This window comes from Bison bison, unplaced genomic scaffold (assembly GCF_000754665.1).
Source record: "Bison bison bison isolate TAMUID 2011002044 unplaced genomic scaffold, Bison_UMD1.0 scf7180017864341, whole genome shotgun sequence".
In the NCBI taxonomy this organism is placed as follows: domain Eukaryota; kingdom Metazoa; phylum Chordata; class Mammalia; order Artiodactyla; family Bovidae; genus Bison; species Bison bison.
This window is the reverse complement of record NW_011494913.1, coordinates 2,443,273-2,459,905: the sequence shown is the minus strand read 5'-3', so window position 1 is coordinate 2,459,905 and position 16,633 is coordinate 2,443,273. Positions and strand designations below refer to the sequence as shown.

The 16,633-nt window shown below is 40.2% G+C and overlaps 1 non-coding gene across 1 annotated transcript; it reads right to left on the bottom strand.

Moving 5' to 3' along the window:
* Positions 1-13,576: 13,576 nt before the first annotated feature.
* TRNAG-CCC lies at positions 13,577-13,647 on the bottom strand. The gene has a single exon. It is a non-coding gene; the product is annotated as a tRNA-Gly (tRNA).
* Positions 13,648-16,633: the final 2,986 nt, after the last annotated feature.

The following is a 16,633-nucleotide window of genomic DNA, read 5'->3' as shown; positions in this document are numbered from 1 at the left end:
GTTTTGCAGCGTGAAGAGAAATGCGATCAGAGGGAAACTAGATTCTTCAAGAATAAATGAAAAGCATTTGAATATAAAAGATTGTTTTTCTCTCTTAGCTTCTTTACAAATACATATGCTACAAAAAAACATGCAAAATTATAAATTATCTTACTTACATAAGTAGATACCATATATATGACAACTATTACAGGAAGGAGATGAAAAGATTAAAGCACCTACATGGTTGATTGCAGAGCTTCTTCTATATTTTACAAGACAAGTGTCAGTCGCTTAGTCATGTCCAACTCTTTGCCACTCCATAGACTATAGCCCACCAGCCTCCTCTGTCCATGGAATTCTCCAGGCAGGGGGACTGGAATGGGTTGCCATTACCTTCTACAGGGGATCTTCCTGACTGACCCAGGGACTGAACCCAGGTCTCCTGCACTGCAGGTGTATTCTTTCCTGCTGAGCCACCAGGGAAGCCTGTTGTAGTACTATGTAAATTCAAGGTAGAATTTGAAAAATTAAGAATGTATGTTGTGATAGCCATAGAAACCACTAAAAAATAAAGTACAAAGGTATTGTAGTCACCTGTTAAAATGAGAAATCTGCAAGACGACCAGCAAAGGGGCCCATCCCTCCCTTCCTAATTCCACCCAGGTTCAACTTAAGTAAACTTTCCCTTTCAATGAATGCATGCAGGAAGTTTATTATTAAAACAAAATGTGCTCTGAGAGGGGTGGCCAGGTTCAGATAATTGTTTCTATCTCAAGATTTGATGGTGCTGTCCCCGCTGCTTAGTGTACAGCTTCATTGTGACCCTTTCTGTAATCTGTCAGACACTGCTCACTGCTAATCAGAAGAGTTAGAAGAAAAGGTAGTAAATTATAGATTAGATGCCCCTAAGTCCCTTGGACTGAGAGGAGATCCAACCAGTTCATCCTAAAGGAGATCAGTCCTGAGTGTTCATTGGGAGGACTGATGTTGAAGCTGAAACTCCAATACTTTGGCCACCTGATGCGAAGAGCTGACTCATTTGAAAAGACCCTGATGCTGGGAAAGATTGAGGGCAGGAGGAGAAGGGGACAACAGGGAATGAGATGGTTGGATGGCATCACCAATTCGATGGACATGGGTTTGGGTGAACTCCGGGAGTTGGTGATGGACAGGGAGGCCTGGCGTGCTGCAATTCATGGGGTCGCAGAGTCGGACATGACTGAGTGACTGAACTGAACTGAACTGAACTGAGAGGAGGAAATGGCAACTCACTCACTCCAGTATACCTGCCAGGAAAATCCCATGGACAGAGGAGCCTGGTGGGCTACAGTCCATGGGGTCACAAAGAGTTGGACATGACTGAGCACATATAGATTAGATGCTGTGAAATACATGTAGGATATAAAAGCTAAGCTGTCCTGTCATAGAGTGAAGGGTATGCTCTGAGGGCTGTTCTACTATGATTGTATTTCTTATATGTTGTAAATTTAAAAGTATATATTTACTTTATTGCTTTTGTAATGCTTATTTTTTTTTTTTTGCAGTAAGTCTTTCAGCAAAAGAAAACAAAATAATTTAAGAGCACATTTCATTTTTAAAAAGGACTGAAATTCCATTTTTTACAAAAGTTGATGACTTAATTTTTATCAAGATTTACTTTATAATATTGGCCTGTAGAACTTTTTCTTGCTGCATGGAAACAAAAAGTCAAAAATTGCTAGAGAAGTGGTGTTGGAATCTGCTATTAAACTTAGTGCTTTGACTGGACTGAACGGTCTGATGCTACTGCTGCTGCTGCTGCTAAGTCGCTTCAGTCGTGTCCGACTCTGTGCGACCCCATAGACGGCAGCCCACCAGGCTCCCCCATCCCTGGGATTCACCAGGCAAGAACACTGGAGTGGGGTGCCATTTCCTTCTCCAATGCATAAAAGTGAAAAGTGAAAGTGAAGTCGTTCAGTCATGTCCGACTCTTCGAGGACCCCATGGATTGCAGCCTACCAGTCTCCTCTGTCCATGGGATTTTCCAGGCAAGAGTACTGGAGTGGGGTGCCATTGCCTTTTCCGATACTGTCTAGGACATCCAATGTAGAATTGAATAAAAGTGATGAGGTTTCTGTTTCATTCTTTTTTAAGATATGAAGAAAACTCAATATTTCAAAAATAAATATGATGATTACTATACAAATTTTAGAAGTACTCATCTTAGTTTGCTATTTAATTTTTAAACATAAATGGGTATAGAATTCACCAAATGCTTTCTCTACATATGTCACAGTGATCGCGTTTTTTTCTCCTTTCTTTTTGTATATATGTCCATAACATTTTTTATTTTCAAATGCTAGATCAGTATTACAGATCCAGAGAAATCTTAACAGGTCACTTTAGATTATCTTTTTAATACACCATTGAATTTGACTCACTAATATTATGTTTAGGATTTTTTACATCGGACTATGGTATAGGTATCCAACATAATAAAACCAATGTCTATTAATATAGAGATATTTTAAATGATATTATAAAGAGCCTCTTGATGAAAGTGAAAGAGGAGAGTGAAAAAGTTGACTTAAAGCTCAACATTCAGAAAACTGAGATCATGGCATCCGGTCCCCTCACTTCATGGCAAATAGATGGGGAAACAGTGGAAACAGTGGCTGACTTTATTTTTCTGGGCTCAAAATCACTGCAGATGGTGATTGCAGCCATGAAATTAAAAGACGCTTACTCTTTGGAAGGAAAGTTATGACCAACCTAGACAGCATATTCAAAAACAGAGACATTACTTTGCCAACAAAGGTCCATGGTTTTTCCAGTAGTCATGTATGGATGTGAGAGTTGGACTATAAAGAAAGCTGAGCGCCGAAGAATTGACGTTTTTGAACTGAGGTGTTGGAGAAGACTCTTGAGAGTCCCTTGGACTGAAAGGAGATCCAACTAGTCCATCCTAAAGGAGATCAGTCCTCGGTGTTCATTCGAAGGACTGGTGTTGAAGATGAAACTCCAGTACTTTGGCCACCTGATGCGAAGAGCTGACTCATTTGAAAAGACCCTGATGCCGTGAAAGATTTAGGGCAGGAGGAGAAGGGGATGACAGAGGATGAGATGGTTGGATGGTATCACCGACTCAATGGATATGAGTTTGGGTAGACTCTGGGAGTTGGTGATGGATAGGGAAGCCTAGCAGGCTGTGGTTCATGGGGTTGCAAAGAGTTGGACACGACTGAGTGACTGAACTGAATTTAACTGAACTGAATTTACCATTTAGCTACCCTCTCTTTCAAAACTGTCTCATTAATACTGATAAATTATATAGCACATAATAAAATGCCATAGCATAATATAAGAAGAGCACAGTCACAGGACTCAAAGGTATAACAAAGTTCTGAGAAGGATAGGGAAAATATTGGTTGAGGATAAAATGTCAAAAATATTTTGGCATCATCAATAAAATAGAATAAGACATGTCCTCAGTGAAACAAGAGTAGAAAACCTTAAGCCACTGAAAGATAGAGATGGAAATTCAATAGAACACAATAAGAAATGAAGAAGATGAGCTTTACAGAGAGGGACGATCACAGAAGGACTTAAAGGCATCTAAACAATGAAAAAACAGAATTAAAATTGATGTTAGAGCATAAAAAAGAGCAGATCTTAAATGGTCAAACACAAAATCAGTAAGACTTTCAGTTCAAATGGCAATTTAAAACCACACCTTTAACTTGCTCCTCTAACAACTCCACTGAAACAAATAATGAAATATAAATTGGCAAAAACATGTATCACCACTTTAATCCAAGGAGACAAGGCACCCAAAGGCAAAAGAAAAACTCAAAGACTGTGAATTACAGCATAAAAGCTCTGGATAAAATAAAGGGGCAACAGTCTCCTACAGAGCTGCCTACGCTTAGGAGTGTGAGGACAGCCTCTAACAAATCCCCAATATCAAGTTCAGATTTCAAGAAGCAGGACCTGAAGGCAACCTTTGGCCACTGCAAATCTGGCTCCGTGCAAACGCAGTCCCACGAAGGTGGCAACCAGCGTGGCAGAACTGCCTGTGAACAATGTCTAAAAAAGGGAGAAGATCCTCTTCTAACTGGCTCCAAGGGAGGGAAAAGTGAAAGTAAAGTTGGTCAGTCGTGTCCGACTCTTTGCGACTCCATGGACTGTAGCCTACCAAGCTCCTCCCTCCATGGGATTCTCCAGGCAAGAGTACTGGAGTGGGTTGCCATTTCCTTCTCCAGGGGATCTTCCCGACCCAGGGATCAAACCCCGGGTCTCCCGAATTCCAGGAAGATGCTCTAACCTCTGAGCCACCAGGGAAGCCCAAGGGAGGGAGGACCTTCTTAAAAATCCATATGCTTATCAGATGTCTTTAAGCTACTATCAAATAACAAAGATAAAAACATGAGAGAGAAACAGAGACAGAGACAGAGAAGATTAAAAAAAAAGAAAAAGAAAGCGAGAGAAAAGAGCCTCTGTACCTTCAGAACATGCAAGTACATTTTCCTTTTGTGCTTGGACCACCGTGCATTCATGCACAAAATAAAAGTCAGCAAATCCAAACAGATTCTTCTCACTCATCCAGCTCTAGAAACTGGAACAGTGCTCTTCATGGTCTCTAAACATGTCCATCTTGATTCCAATACTAAACAAACATGAAGCTCCCACTTTAATGAGAGCAAACTATATATATATATATGTATGTATATCTGTGTGTATGTGTGTGTGTGTGTGTGATTTAAAAAAAAAAACTGAGGAATAAGAATAAATGTTTCCTTCTAAGACAAATTATTCTAAGAAGAAAAAAATTTCAAGAAATATTTTACTTCATATACTTACCAAGATCGGAGTTTAAAATAAATGTGTGAAAAGAAATAAATGAACAATGAGAAAATACTGTTTTCACCTGGAAATTAGATTATCAAAAAGTATAAAGTCAGTGAAAGGAATATCAGGTTCAGTTCAGTTCAGTTCAGTCGCTCAGTCGTGTCCAACTCTTTGCGACCCCATGAATCGCAGCACACCAGGCCTCCCTGTCCATCACCAACTCCCAGAGTTCATCCAGACTCACATCCATCGAGTCAGTGATGCCATCCAGCCATCTCCTCCTCTGTCGTCCCCTTCTCCTGCCCCCAATCCCTCCCAGCATCAGAGTCTTTTCAATGAGTCAACTCTTCCAAAGTACTGGAGTTTCAGCTTTAGCATCAATCTTTCCAAAGAAATCCCAGGGCTGATCCCCTTCAGAATGGACTGGTTGGATCTCCTTGCAGTCCAAGGGACTCTCAAGAGTCTTCTCCAACATCACGGTTCAAAAGCATCAATTCTTCAGTGCTCAGCTTTCGTCACAGTCCAACTCTCACATCCATACACGACCACTGGAAAAACCATAGCCTTGACTAGATAGACCTTTGTTGGCAAAGTAATGTCTCTGCTTTTGTATATGCTATCTAGGTTGGTCATAACTTTCCTTCCAAGGAGTAAGCGTCTTTTAATTTCATGGCTACAATCACCATCTGCAGTGATTTTGGAGCCCCAAAAAATCAAGTCTGACACTGTTTCCACTGTTTCCCCATCTATTTCCCATGAAGTGGTGGGACCGGATGCCATGATCTTTGTTTTCTGAATGTTGAGCTTTAAGCCAACTTTTTCACTCTCCTCTTTCACCTTCATCAAGAGGCTTTTTAGCTCCTCTTCACTTTCTGCCATAAGGGTGGTGTCATCTGCATATCTGAGGTTATTGATATTTCTCCCGGCAATCTTGATCCAGCTTGTGCTTCTTTCAGCCCAGCGTTTCTTATGATGTTCTCTGCATAGAAGTTAAATAAGCAAACTATGGAAGGCAAGTAGTGTATTTAAAAAATCGAGTTTGTAAAATATCCAGTGGATCCCAGCAGAAAGGATAAGGAGATAAATACAAGTTCAAGGATAGACTCCATGAACCCAAATTATTTATGCAGAGAGACACATCTTTGAGTAAAGGACTATGGAATAGACAAATAAGCAATAAATAAAGAAAGGAGAAGTTTTATTGAGTTGACAATTGATACTTCACATTGAAATTTTTATTAAAGAAGTGTATCCAGACTGCTGATGCTGAACTTTCTGAGGCTTAAAAAAATACATAGAAAAAAGATATTCTGAATTTAACAATTTACTGAGCATAAATATTTTCTTTTTTCTCTCAAAATCTCATGAAAATGACAAAATTATTCTGATGTAAGGAAAAACGGTAATGCTAAAATTTGAAGAATGCCTTCAAAAGCAAAGAAAAATGGAGTGTTTCTGGATGATACTAAGCTAATGCAATAATATTGATTACTACACCTAATATATCTGAGGAACTTTGAAATTTTTAAAACAGATAACAGAACCTCTGAAAAATTAATTTCGACCAAATGAATCCGTCAGAAGTTCATGGAGAGCAAGAGCAAAGAAACTAGAACAGAGTGTGGGCTTTTTTCTTTTTTCCACTGTGTAATTAATTAAAGGATTACAAAATAGTTACTCCTGCCCCCTGCTTTCAGGCCTGCTGTTACATTTTCCAACTGGATAAAATCTTCAGGACTTCTTTTGTCACCATGGGATTTCAGATAAGGGGTCTATAGGGGGGTGACTTCAGGCTTTTGTCCTTCTTATGGGGGACAGGGCCACTTACAAATTGTCCACGTAGATTCTTTGTGCACCTTTAAGGAGAGCCCACTGTTTTTACCTTCCCGTCCACTGTACAGAGTTGGTCTCAGCACTCATTGTTGTGGCAATAATTACTGTTACATGTGCCAAGGATACTTTCGTGAACAGTTGCTGTTTTAGTCACTAGGTCATGTCCAGCTCTTTTGCAACCACATGGACTATAGCCTGCCAGGCTCCTCTGTCCATGATTTCACAAGCAAGTATATTGGAGTGGGTTGCCATTTCCTTCTCCAGCAGATCTACCTGACCCAGGGATCAAACCTGTGTCTCTTGCATTGGCAGGAGGGTTCTTTACCACTGAGCCACCAGGGAAGCTGTATTAATACATGGAAATGAGCAAGGAAGAAAATCATCACACATTGGAAGAAAAAAATAATTTTAAAAACTGAACAATTTTTTCAGAGGGAGAAGTCAGAATGAACAAACAGGAAAACTAACAGCAGCGGAATCAGAGTTAGCACTGAATACAGAAAGATTTTAACTGTCTAGTACTCATATTTTCATAGAATGAAGGGATGCTCTGAAACATAGAAAGTAGTTATTTGCTTCTTTAAGTTAAAAACATGATTACTAAGATTAAAAATTACAATAATAACATAAAGTTTGGATAGCAGAATTGTCATGGATAAAGACTACACATGTAACTAGAAATTTAAGCTAAGAATTATACCAATGAACAGTTTAAAAAATCAAAGCAATAAGAGTTAAAAGACACTAAGCAGAAGGAGATCAGCCCTGGGATTTCTTTGGAAGGACTGATGCTAAAGCTGAAACTCCAGTACTTTGGCCACCTCATGTGAAGAGTTGACTCACTGAAAAAGACTCCAATGCTGGGAGGGATTGGGGGCAGGAGGAGAAGGGGACGACAGAGGATGAGACGGCTGGATGGCATCACCACCTCGATGGACTTGAGTTTGGGTGAACTCTGGGAGTTGGTGATGGACAGGGAGGCCTGGTGTGCTGCGATTCATGGGGTTGCAAAGAGTCGGACATGACTGAGCAACTGAATTGAACTGAACTGAACTGAAGCAGAAGACGTGGAGGCTAGATCTACTGTTACCAATATCCTTTAAAAATTCAGACTGACATCCAACTTATCTCAAATGCTGGATTCTAGAAAGTAGCAAATAAGAATGAAGGATTTTGAACTAAAAAAAAAACAAAAAACAAGCAAACAAAAAAACCCTATCCCTATCAAAACTTTGATTCAATTACGAGAAAAAAAATAGACATTTTAGACATCAATTGAAAAAAGCTATGTTTTACTTACACTTCCTTTTCCACAAAATGTATTCATTAACATATCCCTGAAAACTGAGAAATGAATCAAAGTATGTGGAGGATACCTAATGACAAAAATAATTAATTTTAAATAGTTACAGGTAATAATGCTATGGAACCCAATCCAGCTGTTAAATAAGTGTTCCCTTCCCAAAGGACTTCCCTGGTGGCTCAGACGGCAACGTGTCTGCCTACAATGCGAGAGACCCAGGTTCAGTCCCTCGGTCGGGAAGATCTCCTGGGGAAGGAAATGGCAACCCACTCCAGTATTCTTGCCTGGAAAATCGCATGGACAGAGGAGCCTGGTAGGCTACAGTCCCTGAGATCGCAAAGAGTCGGACACGACTGAGCGATTTCACTTTCACTTTCTTTCTTTCCCTTCCCCCAAAGGAAGCGTCCAATAGGAAGAGAAGAATTAAAATCCTATGGAAAATAGTGTGTAGTTTACTCAGAAAGCTAAACATAGATTACCACATGATCAGCCATCCCACTCTTGGGCATACACTCAGACAGAACTATAATTCAAAAAGATACACACACCCCTGTGTTCACAGCGGCACTATTCACAATAGCCGGAAGATGGAAGCATGTCCGCCGACGGAGGAGCGGATAAAGAGGATGCGGTGCAGATACACAGCCAGTGCGACGGAGTATTACTCAGTCATAAACAGAATGCGACTGTGCCATTTGCAGCGGCGTGGGTGCCACTAGAGATCATAATACTAAGAGAAGTAAGTCAGAAAGAGACAGACAAATACCACGTAATATCGCCTCTATGTGGAATCTAAAATAAGGCGCAAATGAACCTATCAACAAAACAGAAACAGGCTCACAGACACGGAGATCTTCCCGACCCAGGCTTGCCAGTGCCAAGAGGGAAGAAGGGCTAGGAGCGAGGGGCTGGCAGGTGCAATCGTATGTAGGATGGATAAACAGTGTCCTGTGGTATAGTGCAGGGGGATATGCCCAATATCGTGTAAAGAACCACAATGGAAAAGAATATCTAAAAATAGGAATGTCAAAAAAATGCCCATTTCAAAGCTATGAGACCAAAGAATAAAGCTGACAGCAGAAAATTATAAAAAAAAGAATTAAAATCCTGCTAGAATTTTTGTCTGTTCTATGGGATTCTAGGTTTGGGCTATCCAATTTTAATAAATGCATTTCATTAAAAGTTAGTGTAATAATTAGTAAAACAGATTTGTGAAGTAGAAAGTCCAATCCATGAGAACAACAGCAAAAGATCAATCTAACAAAACTCAGGGTAAAGGAAAAAAAAATCCATTGTAACTTAATGAAACAAAGCTTAATAAAGAGAAAACATAAACTGTGTCTAGAAACACAGTTGTTGATTGTATTTTATGAAAACACTCTCATTTAAAACCTGGAAACATCAGATAAAATTAAAGGTTATTTTTGCATGCTTAGCTGAATTTTCAAGAGTGTAAGAGAAGTCATCACAGTCTGACATCTAGTAATCGGAATCATAAGATACAGCTGAAGACCTGGCTGTCCTAAGGATGTTTTCCAGTTATAAATTTGACTTTTAACAACCTCCAGATCTTTAGGAGAAAGGATTTTAGGCGCATAAATGTGGGATTTAGATTGAATCCATCATATACAGCCCTCAGAAGGTTATACTGTCAGGTAAAGATACTTCTTTTCAAAGAAAGATAACACAAAACCATGCTTCGACCAAAAGCAGAAAGTCATAATTGCAGTCTTGTGACTGAATACATATATAAGGGGGTTAAATTTATTTGAATCCTCCAGGAAGTTCCAATTCTGGATGTGAACTTCAAGAGATTCCAGGATCTTGACATCCTTTTCAGGAGAGAAAAGAAGCCAGCCTTCTCAACTTTGTCACAATAAATGTGTGTGTTAGTCACTCAGTCATGTCTGACTCTGTGATCCCAGGGACTGTAGCCCACCAGGCTCCTCTGTCCATGGGGATTCTCCAGACAAGAAGACTGGAGTGGGTTGCCATTTCCTGCTCCAGGGACTCTTTCCAACCCAGGGAATGAACTCAGGTCTCCACATTGCAGGTAGACATTTTATTTTCTGAGACCCCAGGGATGGCCCCAAATAAATACCTGGTGAAAGAAAATGAGCTCATGCATAGGAAGAAGTCACAAGCTAAAATAAGCTGAAACAACAGTCAACAGAATTAGATCTACAAGGAGTTTAGAAAGAGGAAAAATTAGACACAGAACATGAAACTTTTACTTAAAATGTTTAAAGAAATAAAAGAGAATCTAAAATATGCAAAAGATGCTATTTATGAAGACCATGATTCTTTGAATAATGAACCAAATCAAACTTCTGCAATCAAAAATTATATTCATTTAAATTAAAAGCTCAGTCATTAGGTTAAAAAACAGAATAGACATAACTGGAAAGAGAAATAGTGAGATAAAAGATTGGTTTTAAGAAATAACCCAGAGGCAACATAGAAATGAAGCAAATGAAAGACAGATAGGAGAGACAGCAGTGGATAGACTGCTACGAACCCATACACATGCACCTGGGCTCCAGAAAAAAGGACAGAATGAAGGAGAGACAATAAATGTTTAATTGAGTCTATAATTCATCAAATGCCTTGCTTTTCAAACCCTAGAAGTAAAACACATCCTAATCAGAAAAAATAAAAAGAAAAAGAAAAACATACCTGAGTGCTGTGCTGCTGCTAAGTTGCTTCAGTCGTGTCCGACTCTGTGCGACCCCATGGACGGCAGCCCACCAGGCTCCGCCGTCCCTGGGAGTCTCCAGGCAAGAACCCTGGAGTGGGTTGCCATTGCCTTCTCCAATGCATAAAAGTGAAAGTGAAGTCGCTCAGCTGTGTCCGATTCTTCGCGACCCCATGGACTGTAGCCTACCAGGCTTAATAACCTCTAAAATGTTTAATTGTTCAAACATTATACAAGTAAATTTCTTGTTCAGGTAAAATCCAAAATGAGAACATTGATTAGTAAGTGTCATCTATCATTCCTGCTCACAGTCTCTTGGCTGGAAAATAGCCCATCACTCACAGCAAGCTGCGAGGAAGAATGGGGAATGCAGGGTAGCTTAGAACCCAGGAAAAGTAAGGAAAAGTACACTGATGAATGCACATGTTTTATCTGAAACACCTTGCCCTTCTCATCGTGAAATACTCATTTTATCATTCCCCTGAGATAACCCAAGTACCTGGTTCAAAGTTTGGTATTTCCAGATGATTCCCATTCCCTTCCATCAAGTCTGTTTGTAAATCACCATGGCCCAGTGATCTGGGAATAAAAATATTTTATCTGCCCTCTCTAACACACAGTGGTGGAAAAGGCAAATAATGTCTATAATGAACACTTTCATCACAAAGGAGATGAATCCCTTGTTCACTTGTTTGCAGAACTAATGAAATATAACTGGGCAGGTATTGTGAAAATCAGTTCTTCGTCTGTGGGGTAACTACTTGAAAAGATTTTCATTCTTCTCTGGGGCCAGATCTGAAGTCGGTGAGGGCACACACGTTCTAGCAGATGTTAAGCGTTACTGTAACCTTATGTAGTAACTAAACTAGAGTATTAATACTACAGTAGTAGCAGTGCTAGGACTTCCCAGGTGGCTCAGTGGTAACGAACCTGCCTGCCAGTGCAGGAGACACAGGTTCAATCCCTGGGTCGGGAAGATCCCCTGGAGAGGAAATGGCAACCCACTCCAGTATTCTTGCCTGGGAATTTCCATGGATTGAGGAGCCTGGAGGGCTATCGTTCATGAGGTTGCAAAAGAGTTGGACAGGATGTAGAGGCGAAACAACAGCAGTGATGCCAAAGGTTTGATAGTGGAACTTGATGATGGAACAAGCCTTTTACTTACATGCTTCAGAGCCTCGAAAAGAAGACATCTGAATGTTTGGTAACATAAAAGGTGTAAAGATGCATAGCCACAGATGAAGAGGTCATTGAAATAGAACAAGACAGTCAGTGTATATATGCCAGTTTAGTGTATGCAGAAGGTGGCTTTCAAGTTGGTGAGAAAGGAATATATTATTCAATTATTCAACAGATAGTATTGGGACTGTTTATTTATAATGGTATTTGGGAGCAAAATATAAATATCTCACATCACACTCAGAAACAAAATCTAGATAGATGAAATTACTTTTTTAATGCTATAAAATGTACTATAACACATAGAGAATATTTTCATATTCTTATATAAGTTAAAATCTTTCTTAAATTAAAAAAAAATCTTGAGGCTATAAATTTAATTATATACACTTTGAATGAAGTTTTGTTTTTTAATTACAGAAGGTGTGGTAAACAAAGTCATCAAGCAAGGAAGCTTGGAAAATATAATCCTCTGAAATATAGAGCAGGGAAATAACAGGAATGGATTTTTGGTAACAAATAGGCAAACTGATACAAAGTGCATTTTAGACTGAAGAACAGAGTTCATTAAATGAGTGGGTCATTTCACAAAAGAGGCTATACTTATCGAACAAAAGGGAAAAGTTAAGCAAGCCCCTCAATGTGTATATTATGCTGTCAGTTATGGAAAAAGACAAGATTACAAACAATGACCTGAGGCTTAATGCTTAAGATCACCCAAGTTTTAAATGTAGAATAGTTTGCTTGCAGAAAAGATAGTGGTTATGTCTATTTCAGGCTGAGGGACACACCAGGTACTATTCAAGAGCATGCGTGTAGTTACAAAGGGCCACTTAAATTTGAATGGCACTTTGATAATCCTATAGTGCTTTGCTTTGTGTTATCTCATTTAATCCTTTCAAAATTAATAATATGCACCTTCTCTGTCTAAGAGAAACACAAGCTCAGAGACATTTGGAAAACTTCCAAAAAATAAGACAGTACAGGGAGAAGTCAGGATTCAAATCCAGATCTTCCTCTGAAACAAAAGCAGGTATTTCTACTCCTTTAATTGGGACCCCTCCTTCTTTATTCAGTTAAGTCATTCTATTGTTGTTTAATGGCTCAGTCATGTCCTACTCCTGGCAATCCCATGGACTGTAGCTCATGCTGCCGTCTATGGTGTTGCACAGAGTTGGACACGACTGACGTGACTTAGCAGGCTTCTCTGTCTATGGGATTTTCCAAGCAAGAATACTGGAATAGGTCGCCATTTCCTTCTCTGGGGGATCTTCCCGACCCAGGGTCTGAACTCACATTTCCTGCATTGAAAATGTATTCTTTAGACATTATAGCTCAAGGAAAATGATTTACAACATATATAATACATAAAGCATTCATGTCTACACTCTTTAATGTGCTCTTTTGCACCAAGAAGATAAAAGACAAATAAACCAATAGAAATATAAGTAAATGACAAAAATGGATAATTTAAAGACAAAATGCACCAATGTTAAAAAAATATTAAACTACATTCTTTCATACTGATAATTAGGAAGATACAAATTGAGAATGTAGTTGCTACATCATTTCTTGCTTATCAATGTGGTAAAGACCAGAATGCTTGATTATATTTTGTGTTGAATATACAATAAGTGTTATACAATGTGTCATTTTGGTAGGCAGAATACAAGATAGATATTTTTGATTGATTGATTAGAAACTAGCCCATATAGTGTTTTCTGCTAATTAAGACCAAGAAAAGCACCTGGACGCTATGCATTGGCCAGGAATTGAACCCAGGTCTCCCACATGGGAGGCGAGAATTCTACCACTGAACCACCAATGCTTTGCCAGTTTGCTGGTGGCTCAGAAGGTAAAGTGTCTGCCTGCAATGCAGGAGACTTGGGCTTGATCCCTGGATTGGTAAGATCCCCTGGAGAAGGAAATGGCAACCCACTCCAGTACTCTTGCCTGGAAAATTCCATGGATGAAGGAACCTGGCAGGCAACAATCCATGGGGTCACAAAGAGTCAGACGCGACTGAATGGCTTCACTTTCACTTTCTAAGACCAAGAAGTTGCCAGAGAAGAGAGTGACGCTTTGTTGTCAACTCCCATTTCTATCAGAGAATATCTGCTTATATGTTAAATCTCTGGGTAGGAGGTTTACTTTTTTAATTGATCTGTTAAGAAGAAAAAGAGGAGGAGAAGGAAAAGAAGGAACAGGAGGAAAAAGAAGAGGACAAAGAAGGAGAAGAGAAAAGAAAAGAAAACAATAAAGAAAAATACAGGCGACAGAAGGTCCCTGTTGCATTGGAGAGAGTACAGGCATTGTTATGTGATCATGTCTAATTTGCATAGCGTGAATGAGCCCCAATCTGTTCATTTATGCCAAAACTTTGGAATTTCTACAGAAGCTTAAAAACAAAAGCCTTTAGATGATAGACAGGTAACTCAACTGGTTGAAGGAAACTGGCGGAATCCTAATAGGGTGTGGTAGGTTCTATAAGCTCCTAGACAGTGAAAGCGCACTAAAGAAATTCAAATCCAAAGTTCTCAAAAGTACTGTGCAAGCTCCTGCCACAAGCTGACTGGACTGTGTTTGAGCCTCTGATTTGCAATTATGTTACATGGTAGGGGTGTGTCTGTGTGTCTTTGTGTGTGTGTGTGCTCAGTCACGTCTGACGCTTTGCAGCCCCTTGTACTGTAGCCCACCAGACTCCTCTGTTCGTGGAATTTTCCAGGCAACAATAGTGGAGGGGGTTGTCATTTCCTACTCCAAGGCACCTTCCCCACCCAGGGATCAAACCAGCATCTCTTACGTCTCTTGGATTGGCAGGCAGATCCTTCACCACCACACCACCTGGGAAGCCCACGTGGCAGGTCTAGTCCAACGGTAAAGAGTACTGGGCACTTCAGGTGGCGCTAGTGGTAAGAACCCACCTGCCGATGCAGGGTACAAGAGATGCAGGTTAAGTCACTGGGTGCGGAAGATGCCCTGGAGTAGGAGATGGCAACCCACTCCAGTATTCTTGCCTGGAGAATCCCATGGACAGAGGAGCCTGGCTGGCTACAGTCCAAAGGTAGCAAAGAGTCCAACATGACTGAAGTGACCTAGCACTCATGTGAAGAGTAGTAATGTTTTATGGCTACAATTATAATTAATCAGCTCAAAATAGTGAACAAATCACTGAAATGGTCTTATTTTATGAAAATATTCAAATAAAACATAAATTATCTTTCATTGTGAATGGTGAGCCAGTCCTCAACAAAGATGTGTCTCTTTAAAAGATTTATTGCCTTAACTGAATATTAATTAGCTTTATTTTATATGTCTGCAAATATTCTAAAGCTTCATTAAGTGAAAGTAAAAGTCACTCAGTCATGTCCAACTCTTTGCGACCCCATGGACTATACAGTCAGTGGAATTCTCCAGGCCAGAATACTGGAGTGGGTAGCCTTTCCCTTCTCCAGGGGATCTTCCCAACCCAGGGATGGAACCCAAGTCTCCCACACTGCAGTCAGATTCTTTACCAGCTGAGCCACAAGGGAAGCCCAAGAATACTGGAGTGGGTAGCCTATCCCTTCTCTAGCGGATCTTCCCAACTCAGAAATTGATCTAGAGTCTCCTGCATTGCAGGTGGATTCTTTACTAACTGAGCTATCAGGGAAGTTTAATTAAAGTTTCTCTTAATTAGGCTCTCAATAAACATATTGATAAATATTACAAAAGAAAATCTGGGCATGGCTTTTGCATGGGGGGAAGCTGCTGTTTCTATTTGGTTTGGGTTCGTTCATCCCACCTTTTCCACAAAGAGTACTTTGACTTACTTTCAAGGACTTCCTCCTTAAATCCTTAGGTGACATTATGGCAGTGACACTAGGCTTTTCCCATTGTCCATGATGCCCTGACTCAAAACCTTCACATTCTTCCCTTGCTAGCACTGGGAAGAAGAAACCAAGGGCTCACAATGAGAAGCAAGTCCAATTTCAAACATCAGCAGTTACTTTTCTCGGCCTCTCCATTCTCTGTGTCTGCTCTATCTTTCATTGTCTCATTAAGGACCTGTTTCTCTCATGCACACGGTAAGACACTTACCACCACTTCCTGCCCTTTGTATCTGAGAATTCAGATATCCAGTGAGAGACTCTTACTCAAAGTCACCCTGAAACTGCTTCCCCCCAGTACCTGTCCTCTCTCCAATACAAAAACGGTGATTAGTCTCACTTGGGTCAGAGTCCTACTGCTGGACCAGCTCACTTGGGAGAGAGCCATCCCATTCCCTTGCAACTATGTTGGTTGGGTTTGGAGAAGGAGGGAGTATTCTCAGAGGGGAAAAAACAGGTGCTATAAATGCAAACAGGTAGATGTCTTCCAGAAAGCCTAGAGACAGCGTACCATGAATAGTAAAGGGAGGAAATGGCAGGAACATTTCAAAGAAAGATGAAACGTGTTGAGAGTGACCAAGCTGCAGAGCACGCAATACCATTTGGGTTGACAGGAGTCCCTGGATTTAGGAATGAGGCTATCACAAGTAACCTTGGTGAGAATGTGGCCGGTCAGGTGAGGTGTGAGGGAGTCTGAGGTGACAATATTCAAGGGGGTGGGAAGGTTATTAACCCAAGTGAGAAGTAATATATCCTTGACAAGAATGCTATAGAGATCTGACAAGAATGCTATCGAGTTAATTTTTTTTTCTTGTTAAAGAATGACCATGGTCATAGGCTAATCATCTCTTGACTTTAAAATCCCTGGTTTTCTACTGTGTGAGAGTGGGAAGAGAATAGGTCCCGAGCAGAGACTGGAGAAAGGAATACACCCCAAACTTTTTG